The sequence below is a fragment of the Rhinolophus sinicus genome, linkage group LG06 (genome assembly GCF_036562045.2).
Source record: "Rhinolophus sinicus isolate RSC01 linkage group LG06, ASM3656204v1, whole genome shotgun sequence".
Classification (NCBI taxonomy): domain Eukaryota; kingdom Metazoa; phylum Chordata; class Mammalia; order Chiroptera; family Rhinolophidae; genus Rhinolophus; species Rhinolophus sinicus.
Genome location: NC_133756.1, coordinates 83,550,024 through 83,571,120, shown reverse-complemented (window position 1 = coordinate 83,571,120; position 21,097 = coordinate 83,550,024). Strand labels below are relative to the sequence as shown.

The window sequence follows — 21,097 nt, the reverse complement described above, 5'->3', positions numbered from 1 at the left end:
AGCTCTCCTCATCTTCCAGCCTTGGCCACACCCAACTACACTCATCTTTGAGAGAATCAGAAGGCCAAGACCATAATGTGCAGCCATCATGCAGAGGCTCCAGCAGCTCGGACCCTCAGGAGGCCCAGAAATGGATAGAGTAGGGCTCCCAGTTGCCCTTTGGGATATGCCTGGAGTGGGGGGAGGAGGTTTGGGAGACATTGTGTGCACAGATTCCAGCTTCAGTACCCTGCGGGCCTCACTTGGGTGAGAAGACACACCTCCTGGCTTAGGCACATGGCAGGATCCACTCAGAGTATCTTTCCAAACACAGAAAGCCCAGAACGCTGGGTCAGCCCCTCTCTTCAATCTGCTCTTCCCTTTCCACCTTGTAGTCAAAGGAACAGCTGATTTTCACTCATTACAAATGAAACAGAATTTTCAACATTTCTGAAGAGCTTTCCATGATCTTCACTGGATCTCAGGATGAGTTAGGTCTGGTATACAATGTTCCCATTTTATAGATGAGAAATAGAGATCCACAGTCACATAAGGGTCAAAGGCAAACCTAAAGCCAGAACTACTGACTCTCCTGGCTCCCAGCTTCTTTCCATCAGGCAGCTAGGCCTTACCTGCCCCCCACAACCCGACCACCCTGCCAGGGTGATCCACACCATTGTCTGAAAACACCTGATACCTACCAAAGGGTTCAAATTATAGACATCCTTTAGATGGAAATGAACATTTCCCAATGCTTAGAATCATGGACTATTAGAGATTTTCTGACCGTCTTATTTTACATATAAGGCGCGTGGCGTCCAGAGTGGTAAAGTAACGTGTCGCAGGCCACAGTTGGATCCTCCAGGTGGATCAGCTGACTTGTCACAGGGCGAGCCCAGCTTTTGCCCCTCTTTCCTGGCAGAGCCTGGGCAGGGCTGGGGTGGATGGTGTTTTCTTGACAGTGAGATTAGAGCATATAAGGGCTTTCAGGGGAGAGGCAACTTTGCACTCTTCTCTCTCGCCCTTCACGTGCATTGGCAGAGACATATGAGGAAGGCTTTTCAGCCAGAAGATGGTAAGCACCCCCACAGTGCTCTGTGATGAACCTTGCTCCCTCCAGGCAGAGTCTGCCCAGACAATGCCAGGACGTGGGGACCAGGAGAAAACATTGTCACTTCTACCCCACAAGCTGGGATCCCCATAGGCAAGGCTGAAATTGGGGTCCCCACTGCAGCCTCTATTCAATCGGTTCCCACCTATAGTAACCTAAACTAAAAACTCTGAGACACCATGGGCAGGGTACTAGAATGGGAGTCCAGAGGCCTGGGTCCAGCCTCAGCTCTGAACCAACTCCCAGAAAGGAAACACTGGGCAAGTCTCCTACACACTCTGGGTGTTGTGGCCCCATCCATGAAGTGAGGATGTTGGGCCATATCATCTATAAAGTCTCTCCAGCTCTGCTATGCCACACTCTGCCATTTAGCAAGAAGGTTAATAGTAGGAGTAAACATTTAGAAGTCAGAAAGAGATTGGGTTGAATAACAGTGATAATGTAACATCCCTTTAACACGGACTGCATTCTAGGAACTCAGCTAGGAGCTTCACACATATTTTCTTTTGACCCTCATAACAATGATGCAACTGCGGCTCAGAGAGATTAATTATCTGAGGTCATACAGCTTGTAATCAGTGAGGTCAGAATTGTCTCCCTCACCTCGCACCCTGCCCATTACCCCACTACACACACACACACACACACACACACACGCACGCACGCACGCACGCACGCACGCTGCCTGGCTGGAGACAGGACACTCCAGGTGGTGGCTGCAGAGATGCAGTAGGGTCTGCCTCACAGAGTCAGCCTATAGGATTACTCAAGCCTCCCTCTCCTCCTCTGATACCAGTGCAGTCCCACCTTCTCAATGCCAAAGATTCTTGGCAGACCACAAGTTCAATTTCTGCCCCATTGCCTGTCTTCCCATTCATTCGCTTCCTGCTGTTTGCTCCAAATCTCCCCAGCATCAACTGGAGGTTCCCCAGCCCAGAAGCCTCTCTCCCGGGGACTCCACCCTTTCCAGCATACTCCATCTCCTACTGGGTTCTCCCTACATCTGTGGTTTTAAATCCTTTCCAATTGCTTGTCTTCGGCCCCTTTGCTCCTGGCTTCTTGGTGTACTGATGTGTCCAGCCTCACTTATCACCTGGAGGCACCCACCTCCTCCCTCTGCACATCCTCAAATACAGCCCCATATCAGGCTCAGCACAGGGGCTTAGCAAGGGGCGTCTGGACACTCACACAGCTACTACCGTGTGAGATCCCCACAGGAAAACAGAGGAGAGCTCCCGTGTGGGCTCCACAGGAAGGGGTTAGGATGCCGGAAACGTGGAGAGGAGAGGGCATAGAGGTCAAGAACAAGTAGAGGTCAAAGACAATGCTCAGTCTGAAAAAGGGCAGGTCAGCACTGGGAGGAAAGAGAAGCAGGGGAGTACCTCAGAGAATGGAGTGGAGGGGCGTTTGAAAGGAAAAAGCCGTAGAACTTGCTGAACAGTTATACCCTGCAAGACCAGAAGAGGGAGCAGTAGAAGACGACACCAAGGCTTAGGGAAAGCTTGGGTGTGGGAAAGGTGTGGTGAGACTCCTATAAATAGTGTTGTTGGGAGGGTGTGTGTGTGTGCGCATGTGTGTGTGTGTGTGTGTGTGTGTGTGTGTGTGTGTGTGCGCGCGCGCGCGTGCGTGTGTGGTGTGAGGGGGAGAGAGGAGAGAGAGAGAGAGGAGAAGAGAAGTGACGGGGGCAGGAGAGGGTGGCCAATCTTGTTTCAAACACTGGTTCTGAAATAACAGAGGAATTTTCAAGCGGAAATGCCTGTTGTGTAGTTAGAAAAATGGCACGAGAGCAGCGGAAAAATGTGCAGTGGGGGAGATGAGACCTTCCTGTGGACTAAACTCTAAGCTGCACGAGGCAGGACCCAAATCATTGCCCCCGCCCCAGCTCTACCACCAGCGCTGGAAGCCTGAGTCCTTATGCCTCCACAAGAACTTCTGGAATGAAGCAAGGGATGTCATCCTAAACGTGACCCATATACAGATGGTCCGCACCCCAAGGCAGTCAGGGTGTGGGCTGGGCCCTGCAGGCAGCACCCTGGGGAGGTCAACAGCACCTGTGCTGCAGGGAACGAGGGGATAAGGAAGGGAGGACATGCTTGGTGAGCCCTGAGAGAGCAATTTCAGAGGAGCAGTGAGAGGACCTCAGCCTGCAGAGCACCAGAGGGGAATGCGTGAGGAGTGGCAATATTGTGTTTAGGGGAGAGGAACAGAGGATGGAAGGTAGTCAAACGTTTGCTGGAAGAGGTAGTTAGAAAGCTCAAGATTGGTCCTTTTGTTCTTGTCAACAAATGTGTACTGGATGCCACTATATGCCGGGCACTGTGCCAGGTGACCCGGGGGTGAATCAAGTCCCTACCCAAGGTAAGGAGTGGGGAGGGATTTCCAAGCCATAAGGAGAGGAACGGTAGCCCCAGCAGTGATAGCACAGTGAGGGCAGTGCTTTGGTGGAGGCAAGAACACATTCTTTTTACATAGGGGATATGTGCACCTCTGGGGAGAAAAGAAAGGGACTAAAGATGGCAGCACAGGCCATGGAGGTCAGGAGATCAGAGCGGCGCTCAGAGACCTTAGGTCGACAGGACGCAGCCACCTCTCTCTGCCAAAAGCCAGCCCTCCTTCCATCTTCATCAAAACTTCCTGACAACGAATGTGTCAGCTCCCTAAGACTGTTAGGCTTTCTAGAGCCCAGGCAGGAGACAGTGTGGCCAACATTCTGGTCATCTCACTTCCTCCTTCTTGGCCGTTTCTCCTGGCTCACTGAATATTGTCAGTGTGATGGCCCCTCCAGTGCACGCACGCGCACGCACACACACACACACACAGCCACACATGTGGTCACACAGCAGAGCCATTTCTGCCTTTGGCCAAGGTCACACAGCAAGTCACCTTCTTAGTCGTGAGGAGATAGTGAAGTGTCTTTGAGCAGATATTCCCCACACATGTGGGGATGAAGGGAAGCTTCCTTTGCTGGGACCCCCCCATAGAGTCCTTCCCCTTTCCAAAAGGTACCTTCCCTTCCGCTGCTTTTCCCAAAATCAGTCCCGACATCTCCTTAAGTCTAAGTCAGCCACAATGAAAGGGTGGTTCGGAATTTTGTTTACCAATCCTGGCATCTAATTAAAATTAGCTGATGGTTCTTCCAGTTGTTTTTTTGTTCTGACTATTTTTAAGCCAGAGCTGCTAGATCAGTGCAGCCACTAGTAAGCTGTCAAATCAAATTTTCAAAAGCAAATTGCTTTTATAATTAATTTAATTATTATTACGGCTCCCAGTTTTGTGTTGCCTTAATGAACACGATCAGGTTTCACCCTCTGCGTCTCCCACACTCTTAGCTCCCCTCACTTCCCCAGACCCACCTATCTAATCCAAGTTGGGCAAATGGAAAAGAAAGAAGAAAAGCAGACACGTTCCCAACCCCCCTCCCTGATCCCCCCAATAGCCACCTCCTCACTCACGCCCTCACCCTCAGAGTGAGTAATTAAAGTTCTGCTCCCTGTTATGGAATAAATGGTACATGTTTTAATTACCCCTGAGCCTACCCAGGCATCCTCATACCACCCGCCCCAAGTCTGTGACTCTCTGTGGGGTGGGGGTGGGGGCAGTTAAGAGAGAGAAACTGAGAGCTTCTGTGACAGTGACAGTGGTCTGTCACCCGGGGTCGGAATTCACTGGGGAACTGTCAGTTACTAAGGAAACTAAGAGGGAGAAAGAAAGGGATAAAGGCGGTTAGATCCAATTTGGGGAGACAAGTGTGAGGCATGGAGACTGAGGGCCCCCCTGTGCATCCTAGCCTAAGTGGGGGAGTCTTTAGGGGTGCGTAGGGTGCAGATCATGGAAGAGGCATAAGCTGAAGACCCCACCCTTCTCAGGAGCCCAAAGCAGGTCAAGGGGATGGAGACACAGAGGGAGGAACAGCAAAGGCCAGGACAGTGAGCAGAACAGAAACAACCTGTGTGAACGTGTGTGCACGTCCATGAGCACAAAGCCACTCACGCCCATGTTTGTATATGGCTATGCATTTATCTTCTTCTGTCTTTTGGGTGTTTTCTCCTTTTTCCTTTTTGTTTTCCTCCTTCCTCAGTCTGTAATTTATTTCATTTCCATCTTTTCCTCTCTTTTTTTTGGTCTTTCATTCTGTCCCTTCTCTCTCTCTCTCTCTCTCTCTCTCTCTCTGTCTCTCTCTCTCTCCTGCTCCTTCTCTGCTTCCCTCTCTTCCTGTCTTTCTCTGCATCCCCCAATATCTTTTCTCTGTTTTCATCATCCACCTCCCTCCCAGCTCCCCTTCATCCTCTGTTCTCCTCCGTCTGTGTCTCTCATAGGCTCTGGCTCTAACTTGTCCCTGTGAACTCTAAGGGCGAGAATCTAGGGACACCTGAACATCTGTGCCCCACTGAGACCCCTCGTCTAGGTCTGGCTGAGTTTTCCTGAGAAGAAGGCATGACACCCACAGAGGAAAGGCCCAGGGCAGTGCTGACACGCAGGATCCATCCGGATGAGCTCTCAAATATGATGCTATTGATGGGGAACAGAGGTCATGTCACATGTAAGTCCCATTATTCCTGAAATAGGAGCGGAGACTAAGATTGAGGGGTGAAGACTGAGGGTAGGGCCAGGAACCAGCCTAAGCAAGGGGGGAGCAAGGGCAAGGTGAGGAGACAGGGGAGAAAGGTCCAGGGTTTATTTCTGGGCCTTTTGGCTCGAATGCTGGACATGAAGATGCCAATGAAAGAAGGAGATGAGTCACAAGTTGGTGGGGCTCAGGCCTGGCTGGTGATGGAACAGAGCATTCTGGATGCCACTCAGGAATCCCAGGAGGTCACCATGCCCTGGAAGAACCGGTCCTGCTTGAGACAAAGTGGTGACAGGCGAGTCTGGGCCCTCCCACCTCCTTCCCTGGACCTGGAGCCCCTCACTCCCTTTCTCTAGTGTGCTGAGGCCAGCACTTTGCTGGCTTCACTTTCTTTTGCTGCCAGGGCCATCTCTTCCTTTTGTCTCTTACTATAATCTTCTCGGCCTGGCGCTTGATCGACAAGGGCTTGGATCTTCTGCAGGTCCCCTCCTGATAAACAGAAGACTTGGGTTCAGGTGTGGCCTGACCTCTGACTCCTGGGGCCCCTCAGGGCAAGCCCACTGTGTTGGAAGAACAGGGCTGCCCCCGGGGCTGGTCAGATGGGTGGGCAGAGGTGGAGGACCACTCAGGCTGCCCTGCCCAGGCAGGTATAGCCTAAGTGGTGGGGTGGGGGATTACCTTTCTCTCCAAGACCAGAGCCCTTGGAATGCCTCTGAAAATATTAGATTCATTTCTGTCCCACCCACCACCTACGCTCCCTCACACATCCAAGGGTCCCACTGCAGGGGACAATCTCTGGTCAGGGACCTGACATCAGCCTGGAGGCAACTGGATGTGCCCTTGGACCCAGAATCTCAGCAGGAGCCCAATGCCAAGTTGACAGGCCCAGCCCTGCTTCTGAAGCCACCCCTACCGGCCTCAACAATCCCTGGTTGGCGGGCTGATCTGGCATTCTTCCACTCCTCTAGCCATTGCCAGGCAAATGCTCCTGCCAAGGCATCTGTGTAGAGCAAGCCTGCCACCTGGTGGTGAGGCAATCCAACTACAGGACAGGGCTCTTGAGGGGGTTCGGTCAGCTTTGCACCCCATAGCCTGGGTGCCTGCTGGCTCCCCAATGCCAACTGCTAAAGGCAGTGCTGCCATGTGGAGTCATTGTGGAGCGCTGCCCAGGGCCCTTTACACCCTTCCGAAATAACTCACGGGACAGAAAAGCAGTAAGCAGAGGTGGGGTTGGGTTTAAGGGCTGAGGCAGAGGACTCACAGGCAAGGCCTGAGTGGAGGGACCGGTGAGAGGAAACCCCAGCTCACACGTCTCTCCCTGGATGTCAGTGAGAAAGCAGCAGCACGGGCCAGTGGAAAGGCCCAAAGCCGGGCTTCCACTCCTGGCTCCACCACCACCCTCCATTGACTGGAGCGCTTCCTGCAGAAGCAGGGACAAACAGACATGGCAAGACACAGTCCCTGCTCTCAAGGAGCTCATGGGCTGGAACCTAGAGCCAAGAGCTAACAAATGGTCTGGAAGTCAGCTGCTGTTAGGGCAAGGAGGACCTTTGGGGTCTGCTAGTCCAACAGGTGCAGCATGAGTCTCGTGGGCCCCTTCCTCCACATACAAAAATGTTCGTATTAAAAATCACATTTCATGACTGCTTTAGTATAAAGATGACCATATTTATACTATATATTAAAACATTTTCTTCAACCTAAAAGTTCATTACTTTTCTCCTGTCTTTAAAGAATTAAAACATTTCTGTGTGTCTAAGGGATACATCAGCCTTGAGTCCAACCTCTTTATCTTGCAGATGAAAGACTGAAGCCCAGAAGAAAAAGGGGCCTATCAAATGTCACGCAGCTGGCTGGGGCCACAGCAGGTCCTCCAGCTGCTAGGCCAGGGCTCTCTCCATTACCCATTTAACCTATTTGAGGAGGCAGAAAATCCCTGCCACCTACACCACAGACCAGGGAAGAGCCCACTCACCCAGCCCCATAGGCCCTTTGGAGTGCTGACCACAGGGAAAACCCGGCTGGGTTCCGCCCCACTCCTCCCGGCCAGCCCTCCTGGGCAGTGTCTTCCTTCCCCCAGTCCTGGCCCTGCAGCCAAGTCGCCACCACCAGCACCACAGCTCTTTGGCCTGCTGTCTTATTAATTCCTAATTTCCAATTTGCAAGAAGAGAGAGCCTTAAACGTCCATCTCGCCAGCCCAGCAATCACACAGATGATCCAAGTATCTGTGGACAGCTTTTAATTTATTTCCCAGTGCGCACAGGCACTGCTGAGAGACTGGATGGCACCAGCTTAAACATAATAAATGACTCAAGTACCAGAGATTAGTTAATAAAGCTCCAGGCTCCCTCCTAGGCCCTGCTGACTTGGTCGGTGACACCACAGACTTCTTTGAAGATGCTCAATGTGGGGAATGGTAGGTGTCCCCAGATCTGAGCCAGCTAGTCAGCCCTCCTCAGGACCCCTGATGCCAGACAGAAGCTGTGAGATGTGTGGAGAAGTAGGGACCCCAGGAAACTCCGGGATGGACTCAGGCACTTTCTATTCTAGGTCTCAGCATATCAATGGGAGTCATGATCTAATGGTGGCAAATCCAACCTTTGCTGGGGTGCAGCTTGGAAGACCAGGGGTCAGAGGTGTGCCCAAGAATGAAGAAGATGCTGGTTACCTTTGAAGCCAGGCAAAGGAAACAGAGATGCTTTTCCTGAAGGCACAAAGGGTCAGTGGTAGTCTTTAAGCATCTGAAGACTGCCTCACCCCAGTTACCTGCCAGGTATGTTTTCACTGGGCCTCATATCCTACCATATGCCATCTTCTCATCCTCAACATCTCATCCCTGCAGTGGCCCGCCAGCAGTGCCGCCCGTACATCTGATGCCCACCACTCGCTGCATCAGAACAACCATTATAAAACCCAGCTCCATTCACATCACTCTTCTAATTACAAACTGCTAATGTTTTCCATTGCCTTGAAAAATAAAATGGAAGAATAAACTCTAGCTCCATCACCTGGAATTCTTTGTCTTCCTCTAGTGATAATGAAAATTACGAGACTGGAAAAGATGCTTGAGAGAGAGGTGGTAGCTCACCTGCTAGGGAGCCTCAAAACAGTATTCTCATCAGTCGTGTAGCTCAGCAAAATCCTGCAAGAGACAAAGAAATGGACAAGAAAAACTCAGAGTTGGGTCCTAGTTCATGATACTGGGAAAAGAGCTTCAGGGAAGGTGAGGGGATGTCGGTGTAGAAAAAGGGTATCTAAAGTGCTAAGCAATGGCCAGAGCCCTGTGTGATCCTGGGACCCCTTCCTTTTTAAGACTCTCCCCCAAACCTAATGATCTCAAGAAAGATAAACCAAATAATCACATTTTCTTCATGTCTTCTTTATTACACCTGATACCAAAGCCAGAGCCTCTTGCTCCCAGGCCCCCTGACCACCCCAAGTCCCCACATGGGTCTCCCTTGGACCCATGTCAGGCATGTGAGCCGGGATCTGGACTTCTCCCCCAGCCCCCTGTGGCATCGCAGTTCTCCTAAAGCCACAGAAATTGTGATCCACAGTCACCTTTGTTCCCAGGCACTAGTATTACTCATTGTTATTAGCAATTTAGTATCTCTAATTCTTTCCTTTCATCATGCTTGAAATACTGCCTACACATGCTCTTGTTTATGCAGACAGGACCTCCCAGCACACAATAGATGGCGGCTGAATATGGTATAAATTGAATCACATTATAAACACTCAGGGACTCCTACCATGGATTCATTTATAAAGTGAATAATCATCCCCTTATTTACCATTAGTGTAAACCCAGGCGTTCATGTAACAAGTTTGATGTTAGCAAAACCAGCATGTGTACACACACACACACACACACACACACACACTCACACGCATGCATGTTCCTGGGGAGCAGAAGCCACCATGCCCAGTATAGTGTCAAGCACAATTCAGTTTAACAAAAACTTTCTGATAGTGATACTGGTGAACCAAACCACCAAGAACTATAAAAGAATACTGTTTCCATTTAAGAAAAAGGGAAACTGAGGCCCAGAAAGGAGCAATGGTTTTGCTGCTGTCACCCATCTCCATAGTGATCCATAGACAATCATTTCCAGGTCTTTATAAGAACTTCAGGTCTCAGGAGATGGTGGAGAAGTGGGACAATATGGAGGGATGGTTGGCAGGGGATCCGGGGCTGATCTCGGAGAGTATTGGGTTTCATATCGCTTCCTACCAGCTCGGGATGGTGGGACTGAGTCATGTAAGAAGGGAGTAGACGAGATACTGTGACTTCAAATTTACCCTAATTTCTACCTGAAGGTGAGGTTTCTTCCCTCAAGACTTCCCTGAGTCCCTGATTATAGGGTCTGTGGTTACGGGGTTGAGGAACAGGTATTGCTGCTGCCTCAGGAGGCACTGCATTCCCTGACCTTCCTCTTCTGTGTATTGGCCTGGGCCCCATCCTTTGCCTGCTCCTCAGGCACACGTCTAGCAGTGGCTGGCAGAGGGCCCTGTGTGGACAGGCCTCCAGGGACCTCAACCCTGACACCAAACTTAGGTAAGTCAAAAACCTACAGTCCAAAGTACTTTCTTCAGGACTTTCTGCTACCTAACCTCACTCCCCTGGGTCGTGGAAAGGACCCCAGCTTCTCCAAGCTGGGCACCCCTGTGATCGCCGATCCCAGGAAAACCTGGGTTCTCTGCCCAGGCCCGACACTACGAACGACCCATTCTATTTGCATGGGCTTTAACATTGCTATGGCACCATTTCATTTAATTTTTACCACAACACTGAGAGGCAGAGATGATTTAGCTCCATTTTGCCAGTGAGGAAACTATGCTCAGAGAGATTAAAACACCTCCCAAAATCATACCAGGTCTCCTAAGTGGAAGCCCACTATTCTACTCTAACCAAGCGGCAAAACTTTCTGGTGAGGAGTCAGAACAGGTAATCTCTAAGATCCCTTTCAGCCTTAATATTCTACCATTGCGTGAAACCATGGCTCAGGAATTTGCAACTAATCCAGAGACTGCCTAGAATAGGTGAGTTTAGAACCAGGTGTGAAAAAGGACAGACCTAGTTGGTGGATGAGTGGGAAAGAACCCTTAGCTCTGTGTGTCTATCAAAGGAGTGTCCAATACATATCCTTTTTCTTTCTAAGAAAAGTAAGAAAAAAAGACAAATAGTGGCAGATGGGAGGTAGAAATGCAGACTTTGTTGCTAATAAAGGCTAAATTGGTAGATAAGACCAGGCCTTCTCCCGCCACCCTAGTCAGGTGGCCTTAACCACACCATCACAGCCAGTGTAGACTGGCAGGTTCTGTACACGGAGGTGATGATGCAGGGTCTGCCCAAGTGTGATGGGTGTCACAGATGGGCAGGAGGCAACTTGGGTTCTTTGCAATCAGTCTGACCTTTAACAGAGGAAAAAAAAAATAGTAGGAGCTGAGCGAGCATGCCCCATGCATTCTCCTCAAAGCACCAACTGAATACGTCTGCTCCCCTTCTTCCCTGGGCAGAGAGAGTAAAGAGAGAGAGAGAGGCCAAGCTACATATTAACTGAGCTCCCTCCACATGGAAGGAGTGACTGAGAAGGAAGCATGCCCTCCAATCAAGAGGCCAGGTTGCAGTAGTGACCAGTTTGTCTGCCTCCTTGTCGTGCCTGCCTTCACCCTCCAGAGTTCTCAGAGTTGGAGGACAGGGCCACTCCTCTGCCTCTGTGTCATCAGACCACTGGCATCTCCCCATTCACTGTCCTGGATTCTGAAGGTACAGGTGCTGGGGAAATGGTCTCATTTGTTGTCTGCAGGGTGGAATGCATGACACAGGGTTCTGGAAATCTTCTCTTCTGATGGGTGAATTAGAGCTCATGACTTGCAAGGAGGTTCAAAAAAGACCTGGAGAATCTGGTATATGAGGCAAAAGACATTTTCTAAAGTGCCCTAGGACCATACCAGTGTTCCAGGTCCCTTGTTGCTCCCGTAATGATTGTTACACCCTTATGTACACTGGACATAGTAATTAAATCATAGTTATGAAAAGCATACAAGACAATGCAGAGTTCCTAACTTTGATATTATAATACCACATACCAGTCACGTATTTGTGGCAAATAGCCTTGGTACTACTAGTGGTAAACTAGGTGATAAACAGGAGTGGATTCATGATCACCCCTTTCAACATGTCACTTGTGTTATTTGGATGTACTTCAACGTACTCCCCTGGTAAGACAGGGGTGATAGTATAGTTAGCACCACAGGCATTGCTCATTACTCACAGCCAATTTTATCTATGCCTAGAATTTGTGTAAATTCTAAAGTCACCTGTCTTGGGGGGAAAAGGTGAAGAGTAATGGAAATACTGTATGCAAAATACGCCTATACACTAAAATGTGAGTTTATGCTAGCTGCAGTTTATTGTCATTATCGTGATTCTGGGGCTAGGACTGAGAGGACCTTTACTTTCAGCCTGGAACTTGGATGAAGAGGAGGCCCTCCCAGACCACGCCCATCTACATCTGACTCAGATGATCCCAAAATTTGTCCTGCAGAATCTAGTGGTCAGTGATATGAGTCCTCTAGCCCAATGCTACTGTTTTATGTGTAGCCCAGATGTCAGCTGAGGCCTTCGACTCCCTTCATATAGGTAAACTTGACCAAAACCATCTATTCTCCGCCTGTGGGAGTCCAGAGCCTCTAATTTCTGTGAGTTCCCCACAGCTAGTTAATTCCTTGTCCCCCTCGTCTTTGCTCCTGCAACCCACACCAACTATCTCCATTCTTCTCTGTGCCACCCAGGGCACAAGACTTCAGCCCTCCATGGAGGGCCCACAAAAGATACATGTGCACCAAACATTTTCCGAGTTTAGAAACATTCCTGGGAATGTGTGGCGTCCAGGAGAGGACACTACATTTACTCATTGAATTCAACTTAATGAAGGCCTATTATGTTCCAGGCACGCTCCTAGACTGAGGGTACATAGTGACCGACAGAGACAAAAATGCATACTTGCATGCAGTTCGTATTCTAATGAACCATAAAAAGAAGGGTCATGCTTCCTTGATCTTTACAGTTAGACAGCATCCTGAGATAATTTGGGGCAATTGGTTGAGAACAGACACCTCACTTCTGGACTGAAACATTTGTTGGTGCTAGGCAGCCAGATGGTTCAGTTGGTTGGAGCGTGAGCTCTCAACAACAAGGTTGCCAGTTCAATTCCCACATGGGATGGTGGGCTGTGCCCCCTGCAACTAAAAATTGAAAACGGCAACTGGACGTGAACCTGAGCTGTGCCCTCCACAACTAGATTGAAGGACAATGACTTGGAGCTGATGGGCCCTGGAAAAACACTCTGTTCCCCAATATTTCCCAATAAAATTTATTTTTAAAAAAAGACTCTCTAGTGCTCTCTTTTCCTGCCTCAATCATGGATTCACAGAGAAGGGCGCCAAGAGATCAAAGAAATGTGGAATGCTGAGACCCACACATGGGGGGCAGCTGTTCTGTAGAATCCCCCAGACCTTATAATGGATTTTGCAGAAATGAGAAGTATACACATTTTTTAAACACAACAATAGACTGTAGACAGCACAGTCTTCCAGGATCTCACTGTCCTCCTTCTGAGAAATCAACTTATGTTTCTCCTTGGTCTGCACAGAACAGTTTCTCCAGTGACCAGTTCCCTTGGAATCTCAGCTTCTCTCCTTCTAAAAACTAAGAAAATAAAATTTCCCTTAAGTGACATACCCTATGGAAGATCTATCAACACAACCTAAGTGTAAACACTGTGAGGTCAGCAGTTACAGTGGGCCCCACTATAACTAGCCCAGAGCTCTGTTTAATAAATAGCATAATTACAGTCCATCCTTATTATCACACTAGTTCTGTTCTATAAAGTCACCTCCAACACTGAACTAGCAAATGCTGAACCTTTGTCCCAAGGGGAAATACAGGGTTAGTTTTTGTGAGCCTCTAGTCATAACATTTTCAACAACTGATCGATACATAACTTTGTTTTATATATGTTTCTGTTTAAAGACACCTTATTTAATACAGATTGTTGGTTCATTAACATTGAATACACAGCAATCAGCACCGGAATTCCTGCCTGACTGAAGCATAGCTAACACTTCTATATTCCCCATAAGGCACATCGCAGCCTCCTTGTGTTAGGAACACTAGACAGCTCTGTAGCACTGCGCCTGAGGGCCATTTTCAACAGCAAAATCACCAACAAAAAGCACAAAAATGCAAAGGAAGGTGGCATTAAATAGATGGAGAAAACGACACTTGTTTACAGTCTGAGAGCTGAAATAAGATGGCAGAGTGTTGCCTTGTTCAACCTCAGCTGGGAATGTGTGCAGCAAGCAACTCAAATTTGTCGCCACTCTGCGCACGGCTGTGAATAACCATGAAAGCACCATGAGTACCAATTTTGAGAACACAAATTTTAGCAAGTAGGTGAGTCTGCAAATATGGAATCCACGAATAATGAGGATTGACTGCATGCGTTTGTGAGGAGTACTACTCAACAGTACAAAGGAAGGAACGATGGGTGCCTGCACAGCCTGGATCAATCTCACGGGTGCTGTCCTGAGTGAGAGAAGTCAGTCTCAAGAGGCTACACACCATCCGATTTCATTTATATGAAATTCGTGAAAAGACAAAACTACAGCAATGAAGAGCAGGTCAGTGGATGCCAGGAGACAGAGGTGGGGGAAAGTGTGCTCTAATAATGAGACAGCTTGAGGGAATTTTGGGGGTGATGAAACTGTTCTATATCTTGATTATATGGTGGTACCACAAATCTATATGTCTGTTAAAATGCATAAAACTGTACATCAAGAGGAAAAGTTAATTTTATTCTAAGGAATAACATAAATAAGTAAATAAATACTATAATAACAAAAGTAACCAGAGAAGCAACAGCCCTGGTTCCAATCTAGACTGCTTTGCTCCATGAGGTAAGGCCCACGGGCGGGTGACGATGGCCACCTGAGGCCTTTCTGTCTTCCCAATGTCCTTGTCAGAGCAAGGAAAGCTTCCACCTGTGTGCTTGGGTTATGGCCTCGTGCCTCATGCAACGGCTCCAATAGCCTGCCAACCATCCAAGAGGGCAACCAGCACAGTCTAGAGCCTCCTTAGTCACTTTCGGTTCATTTGCCCCTCTGTGAGAGCACCCCACTCCTACAGGATCCCCTGGGGAATTGTTTTTTTTAATTCATACGCAGAGAGATTCCCCCTCAGAAGTTAGTGTTGCCCCTAGCAACCAGCTTTCTCTCCGAACTGCTTTGAATACTGACTGCCTTTGGAAGACTGCTCCTCAGCGCTGATTTCTAAAAGACCTTCTATCACAATGTGAACAAAACATTTTTAAATAGAAAATTTAACAAGGTTTTAAAACAAAGATTCAAACTATTTTCATCATATTCTGCCTATGTGTTTGCTGAGTGGCTTGAGGGGGACTTTTTGTTCTTTCCAAAGGAAAAGAGAAGGAATGATGGTGGCAGATCATGAAATGCTACCTGTTCTGAGACCTGTAAGAGGTAAAATAGAGATGATGTGGTATCGCTGTAAAATTCCTAGTACAGGTCTTGCCACATAGTAGGTGCTTAATAAGTGCCAGGGGTAATCAAGACAAATCCCCAACGATTAGACTTGTACATTATAATTATTAAAACACACAGATATTTATTGAGCAAGATCTATGTGGCAAGGTACTGGTACCCAGTAAAGAGCCTACCACATAGATGGTGTTCAATAAATTAATAAGATGTGACGCATACTTTTTGAAGGCCCCAAGTCTAGTGGAGAGAAAGATATGCATATGTAACTATACCATCAGACATTGGTGCTAGAATAAAATATAAGGAGTGTGCTATGGGGAAACCGGTAAGAGAGAGTGCTTTAATCAAGGTGCTTTGGTTGCAAGTGACAGAATCCCATCTCAAATGAATAGAAACAAACAGACAGTGCATTGGTGCACATAACTTGGAAGGACCTGGGTGTATCCAGAGACTCAAATGGATGTTGATAGGAAATTCTGCTCTTCTGCAATCCTTTGTCCTTCTCTGCCTTCATGAAAGAGGTTTTAAGTTTGGAAATGGATAGGCTACAATCCCAGCTCTGCTATTTACTAGCCTGAGCTTTTCTGAGCTGCAGCTTCCTCACTTGTAAAATGGGAATAGTCATACATATCCCTCCCAGATGGTAGTGAAGGTTAAAGGGGGTAAATTATAATTTTTGTCATTGAATGAATTCTGTTTAGTTGCAGAGCAACTATCTGCTCTTCTAATCCTCAAGCACCCATCCATCCATCCCTGCATCCATCCATCCATTCACCCAATATGGAATAATCACCTGCTCTATTCCAGGCAATATGCAATACACTGGAATATTAATATTAATAAGATAGTTTCCCCTACCCACCAGTAACTTACAGGTAAGTGAGAGTAATAATAAGACAAACAAATATGAAACACAAAATATGAGCAAGTGCATAGAAGTACCAATAATCCCTTAAATCCGTATAGTGTTTTTTATTCTTTAATCAAAATTTATACCCAATAGCGCCACTAAAGACTCATTACAACCTCGTGAGATATATTATCACTCCATCTTACAAATGAGAAAACTGAGGCAAGTTATCATTGTAGTTGGTGGGAGGGAGAAACTTCTACTTTCTGTGATGTTAAAATAAAAGGCTTACTGAGGGGAGGACAAAATTATTTGTTTTGACATTATTTTGAAATACAGTGACCAACAAAGAAGATGTAACCAGCTGTAAACAAAACAAGACAACTGAGGGAACTAAATGACACAAAGTCTGTGAGCACGAACATGGGTAACGCATCGGTGTTTGAGCAGTTTGCCAACCAGATAGAAATATCTAGATTAAAGCATGAATAGTTCAATCAAACCCAAGTGCTCACAGTTTTCTTTTTACCCTTGATAGAAATTCTGCAGGGTTTTTGTTTTTTGTTTTTTGTTTTTGTATTACCACAGAACACTTAGTACATAGTCTACACTCTGAATCTCATGTCTACTGCATTTCTCACTTTTATATATCATCTTTCTTGGGGACATTAGGACGATCTTTGACTTCCACCCTCTCAATCCCCACACTACCTTTATTTGAGGTAAATACTATAAGTAATTTGCCCAAGGTGACACAGCCAGCAGGCAGAAAACCTGAAAGTTGAACCCAGGTCTTGAGATGTCAGTTTTGGTGCCTTGTCAGTCACATGAGGCTGCTCTCTGTACCCGATGCTAGAGGCAAGAAAGGACTCCTGACTTCCCCTGTACCCCACATGGGTCTAACCTGCATAGGACCAGCTTAGGGAGAGATCTGGGGTGGGGATTCAGATTCAGGGTTCCCAAGAGGCTGCCTACTCCACCTGTAGATAAAGTGACCTCTGCTGGCCATGCCAGGGAGCATGCTACCACCCCACCCTGGCCCTTCCAGAATCAGAACACCTTCTCCCATGGAGTGCAGCTGCCTCAACGTGGACTAAGTGTGAGGCTTAGGGTATTAGAATAGTGGAACATTTCGGAGACAATTACTTGGGTACGCATCCCAGCTCTGCTACCTCGTAGATATCTGATCTAGGCAAGTCCCTTAACTTTCCTGAACCTCAGTTTTCTCATCCACAAAATAGGGATGATTATGATTATAACATCTACACTACAGGATTGTTGTAAGGCACAAACAAGTTCATTTATGCAAATACATTTTGTTAACTGTATGGGTAAGGAAAAGCTTGCTTTTGTTATCTTTGTCATTATTGTTGACAGGTGACAATTGGAGAGAAGTGTGACTGTCCCCAGAGATCCCACGGGGAACTTCCAAAACTTTCCCAAAATAGAGCAAGAAATCATTGTGCAAAATAAAGAGTCCCACAACCATGGACAGCAGAAAATTTTGGTCTGTGGACTTGCTTTTTTTTTTTTTTAACCCCAGAAAAACTGTAAAATAGTTGTAGAAAGAAGAATAGATAAAATGGAGGCATAAATGGGACATTTTCCCAGCTGGGCAGGAGAACGCTGATTGAGTACAATCAGTGCCACCAGCCCGCTAACAAGACCCAATCAGGCGGGGCGGTTAGGATATTCTTCAGGGAAAGAAGCCTGACAGCTGCAGGAAAGTTTCTGCTTTTCTAGAAGAGAGACAGCAGAAGAGACAGGCAGAGTGGTGTGGCAGCAGGAAGGGAGGGAAGGGAGGAGGAGGAATCAACGAAGCATTAGCACTCACCCAGCCCTTTCCTGAAGAAGGCAAAGGAGAGAGGAGGGTAAAGGCACTAGGGAGAACCTGCTGCTGCTTTCGTTTTCTTAGACATTGTTTTTTTTGTTTTGTTTTGTTTTGTTTTTTGTTAACATTTTTTAATTAGTTTCAGGTGTACAAAACAATGTAATAGTTACACATTTATCATTTATTTCCCTCACAGTGATAACCCTCCTCCCCCCATCCACTATCCCTCTGACATCGCACACAGCCATTACATTTCCACTGTCTCTATTCCTAATGCTGTACTCCACTTCTTGTAAATATATATATAGTTGTAGTGGACATTCGTTATTGTTCAGCTTCAACTTCAGGTGTACAATGCAGTGATCAGGCATCTACATCATCCCTGAGGTGGTCTCCCTAATGAGAAAGTGTCCATTGGATACCCAGACATTGGTTTTCGTAGTCACTCCCATTATCTGCCCTCTTCCTGCTGGACTAAGGAATCATGGGCTCCACTACAGTGTGCCTTGTTACAGGCATGGCTTGAGTCCCTAACAAGGATTACAGCTCACATATGCAAAGCCTGTTATAGGTTGCAAAGCCTCTTCATGTAAAAAATCTCATTTGAGCCTCACAGAAACCTTCAAAGACAGGAATTTTTAATATTTTCCACATTTGACGGATGACTTTAGTATAGTTCATTTCAATACAAATTTATTGAACATCTACTGTGCATATAGCATTGGTGTTAGAGTTAAATGAAACAGTGCTTGCTCTCGCAGTTTGTAATTCTAGTAAGAGGGACATATACCACTTCAATATTTTCTGGTAGCTACCTACTCCTTTGAATAGAATGACAACTAATAGATGCAGGAGGAATTTTTCAGTTAAAAGAATCATCATTTTGCAAATCAAAATTGATTCTGCCAGAATCATCAATGGATGTTAAAACCATGGGGTGAAAATTTGATGAGGTCTAGGATATTTACAATCTCAAAGTATCTCCCCACAGATCACTCATTAATTACAAAAGGGGAAATGATAAACTTACAGTAGAGAAGCTTGGAAGGCAACACTTAAAGTGATTAAAGTAAACAAGACCAAGAGTGGGTCAAAGCCATACCGTGTCAAAGCAATATGATGCACTGAAAAGGATGCAGCATAATTTATGTAGTACTCTTACTGAAAATATTTAATCTAAAATTACCATAAAGAAACCCTCAGACATATCCAAACTGAGGGACATTCTACAGAACAATTAGCCTACACTCTTCAAAACTGTCAAGGTCATTAACGATAAAGAAAGGCTGAAGAAATGTTCCAGGTTAAAGACACTGAGGAGATCTCACAACTGAATGCAATGTGTGGTACTGGATTGGATCCTGTAGCAGAAAAGAAATGCTCTAAAGGGCGTTTTGGGGATAATTTGGTGAAATTTGCCCATGGACTATATAAGGACAGAATCCTGTTTGGAATGAGGAGATGAGTGAGTGGCAGAACTCTGCCTACTTGACATCACACATTGACGTCTAAAAGATTTATCATAATTGATTCCTGATTTCCCTGCCCTAAAATTTGTAACTGTCATATTTCCCATGTAGGTTAATGTCACCACCATTTACCCAGTTGCTCAAGCCAATCACCTAGAAGACATCTTTGTTTATTTCTGTTACCCCCACAGCCTATCTATTAGCAATTTCTGTTGACTTTACTCTCAAAGTATATTCCACATTGACCTACTGGTTTTCATCACTACAACTCTGGTCCAAGACTACAGAAATAATCTCTTCATTTTCCCCTCAAATCATCTTCCACGCAGGGGCTAAATAAATTTTCTTTACTTGTAAATCAATACATGTCACTATCCTGCCTAAATCTCTCCAAAGTTCCCATTGAGCTTAGAATAAAATCCTGAAATCTTCTATCTCTTCCCTGAAAGAAACCCTTATCTCCTGTAGCCTGCATGCTAAGGCTTTTGCAAACCACACCGGATGGATATCCTCTGTGTAGCTGAATTACTACACAAATTGCATTCCCAGTTCACAGGGTATCTTTTGGTAAAGTTAGGGAATGGATTGAGAATAAATGGGACCCTGAAAATTGGAATGGGGACATATGAAAAGACCCCTATGAAGTTGAGGACTTTGTACCCTTAAAGTCTGCTATGTCTCCTGTGTGGAAGCAGCTATCTTACTCCTGTCTAGGGGAGTTTGCCCTCCTTTGCCTAAAGAACCTGTACTGGCCTTCCCTAAAACACTATTAATTCTCCTCAGAACCCTGTTAACCCTCTTTGCTTCTAAATCCATAACTAGACTCAAATCTCAACAGGCCCCAAAGGGTGAGATGCAAAGTATGAGCTGCAAGGAGTTTCACTAAGCATCAAAGAACTACATTATTTCACCAATTTACACAGGTAGAAATCTGGGGGATATGTGTAGAAATGGATTAAGTGTGATATCAAGATGGAAGGAACATAAAGTTGAGTCAGGTCAAATTTATTGATATGGGCCCACTCAGCAGAGATTCTGGATCCAATTTTAGCATGAAGGGCTCTAACAGTTTGTGGGGACAGAGCCCCAGAAAGCAGTTTCCAGGCTCTCGGGCTCACATGGAAAGGTGCTGGCTCAGGTAGTAAATGGCCATCAACTGTGATTGGATGGCCATCAGCTGTGGCTAGTTGGCCGTCAGCTGTAACCAGTGAGCCATTGGCCACTAATATAACTGCTGTGGCTACGCTAGCAGAAAGAGAAAAAAAAAATGAGGGTTAGCAAGAAGATGGTGGCTGAGCCTGCAAGCGGCGCAGTGAGGGTTGAGAGTTGTGTGGCTCCTATTTCTTATTTCTCCAACCCAGCCACCAGCGAGAATGTAGTGGTATGACTCCCCTATCTATGGCTCCGTGGGTGTTCCTTTTTGGCCTCACCATATCCTGCGTTCTTATGTGGGGAGCGGGAGCAGAGGCCCCGCAGGCCTCCCTGCATGACAAATGGCGCAGCGAGCAGGGTCTCCCGCATAACACATGGTGCAGCGAGCAGGGTACGGTGCCAGCCAAAGCTCTCCAAAGGACGGTGGAGCAGTTTGTGTGTGTGGACACTCAGTCTCAGGAAGACCAGGAGGAGCAGCTGCCGGAGAGCTGGACCCCCATGGAGGGGTGGGAGGACGTGGATGTTTCTCCCACCAGCACAGGAAAAGCCGTGCAGCTGCTGAAGAGATGG

General features: G+C 46.8%; 1 long non-coding RNA gene across 1 annotated transcript in view; it reads right to left on the bottom strand.

The window, feature by feature from the left end:
• Positions 1-8,746: 8,746 nt before the first annotated feature.
• LOC141572423 (uncharacterized) overlaps positions 8,747-21,097 on the bottom strand; it is a 471,478-nt gene continuing 459,127 nt past the window's right edge. The window contains exon 3 of the long non-coding RNA XR_012497782.1: positions 8,747-8,800. This is a non-coding gene — a long non-coding RNA (uncharacterized LOC141572423). The remainder of the gene's footprint in view (positions 8,801-21,097) is intronic.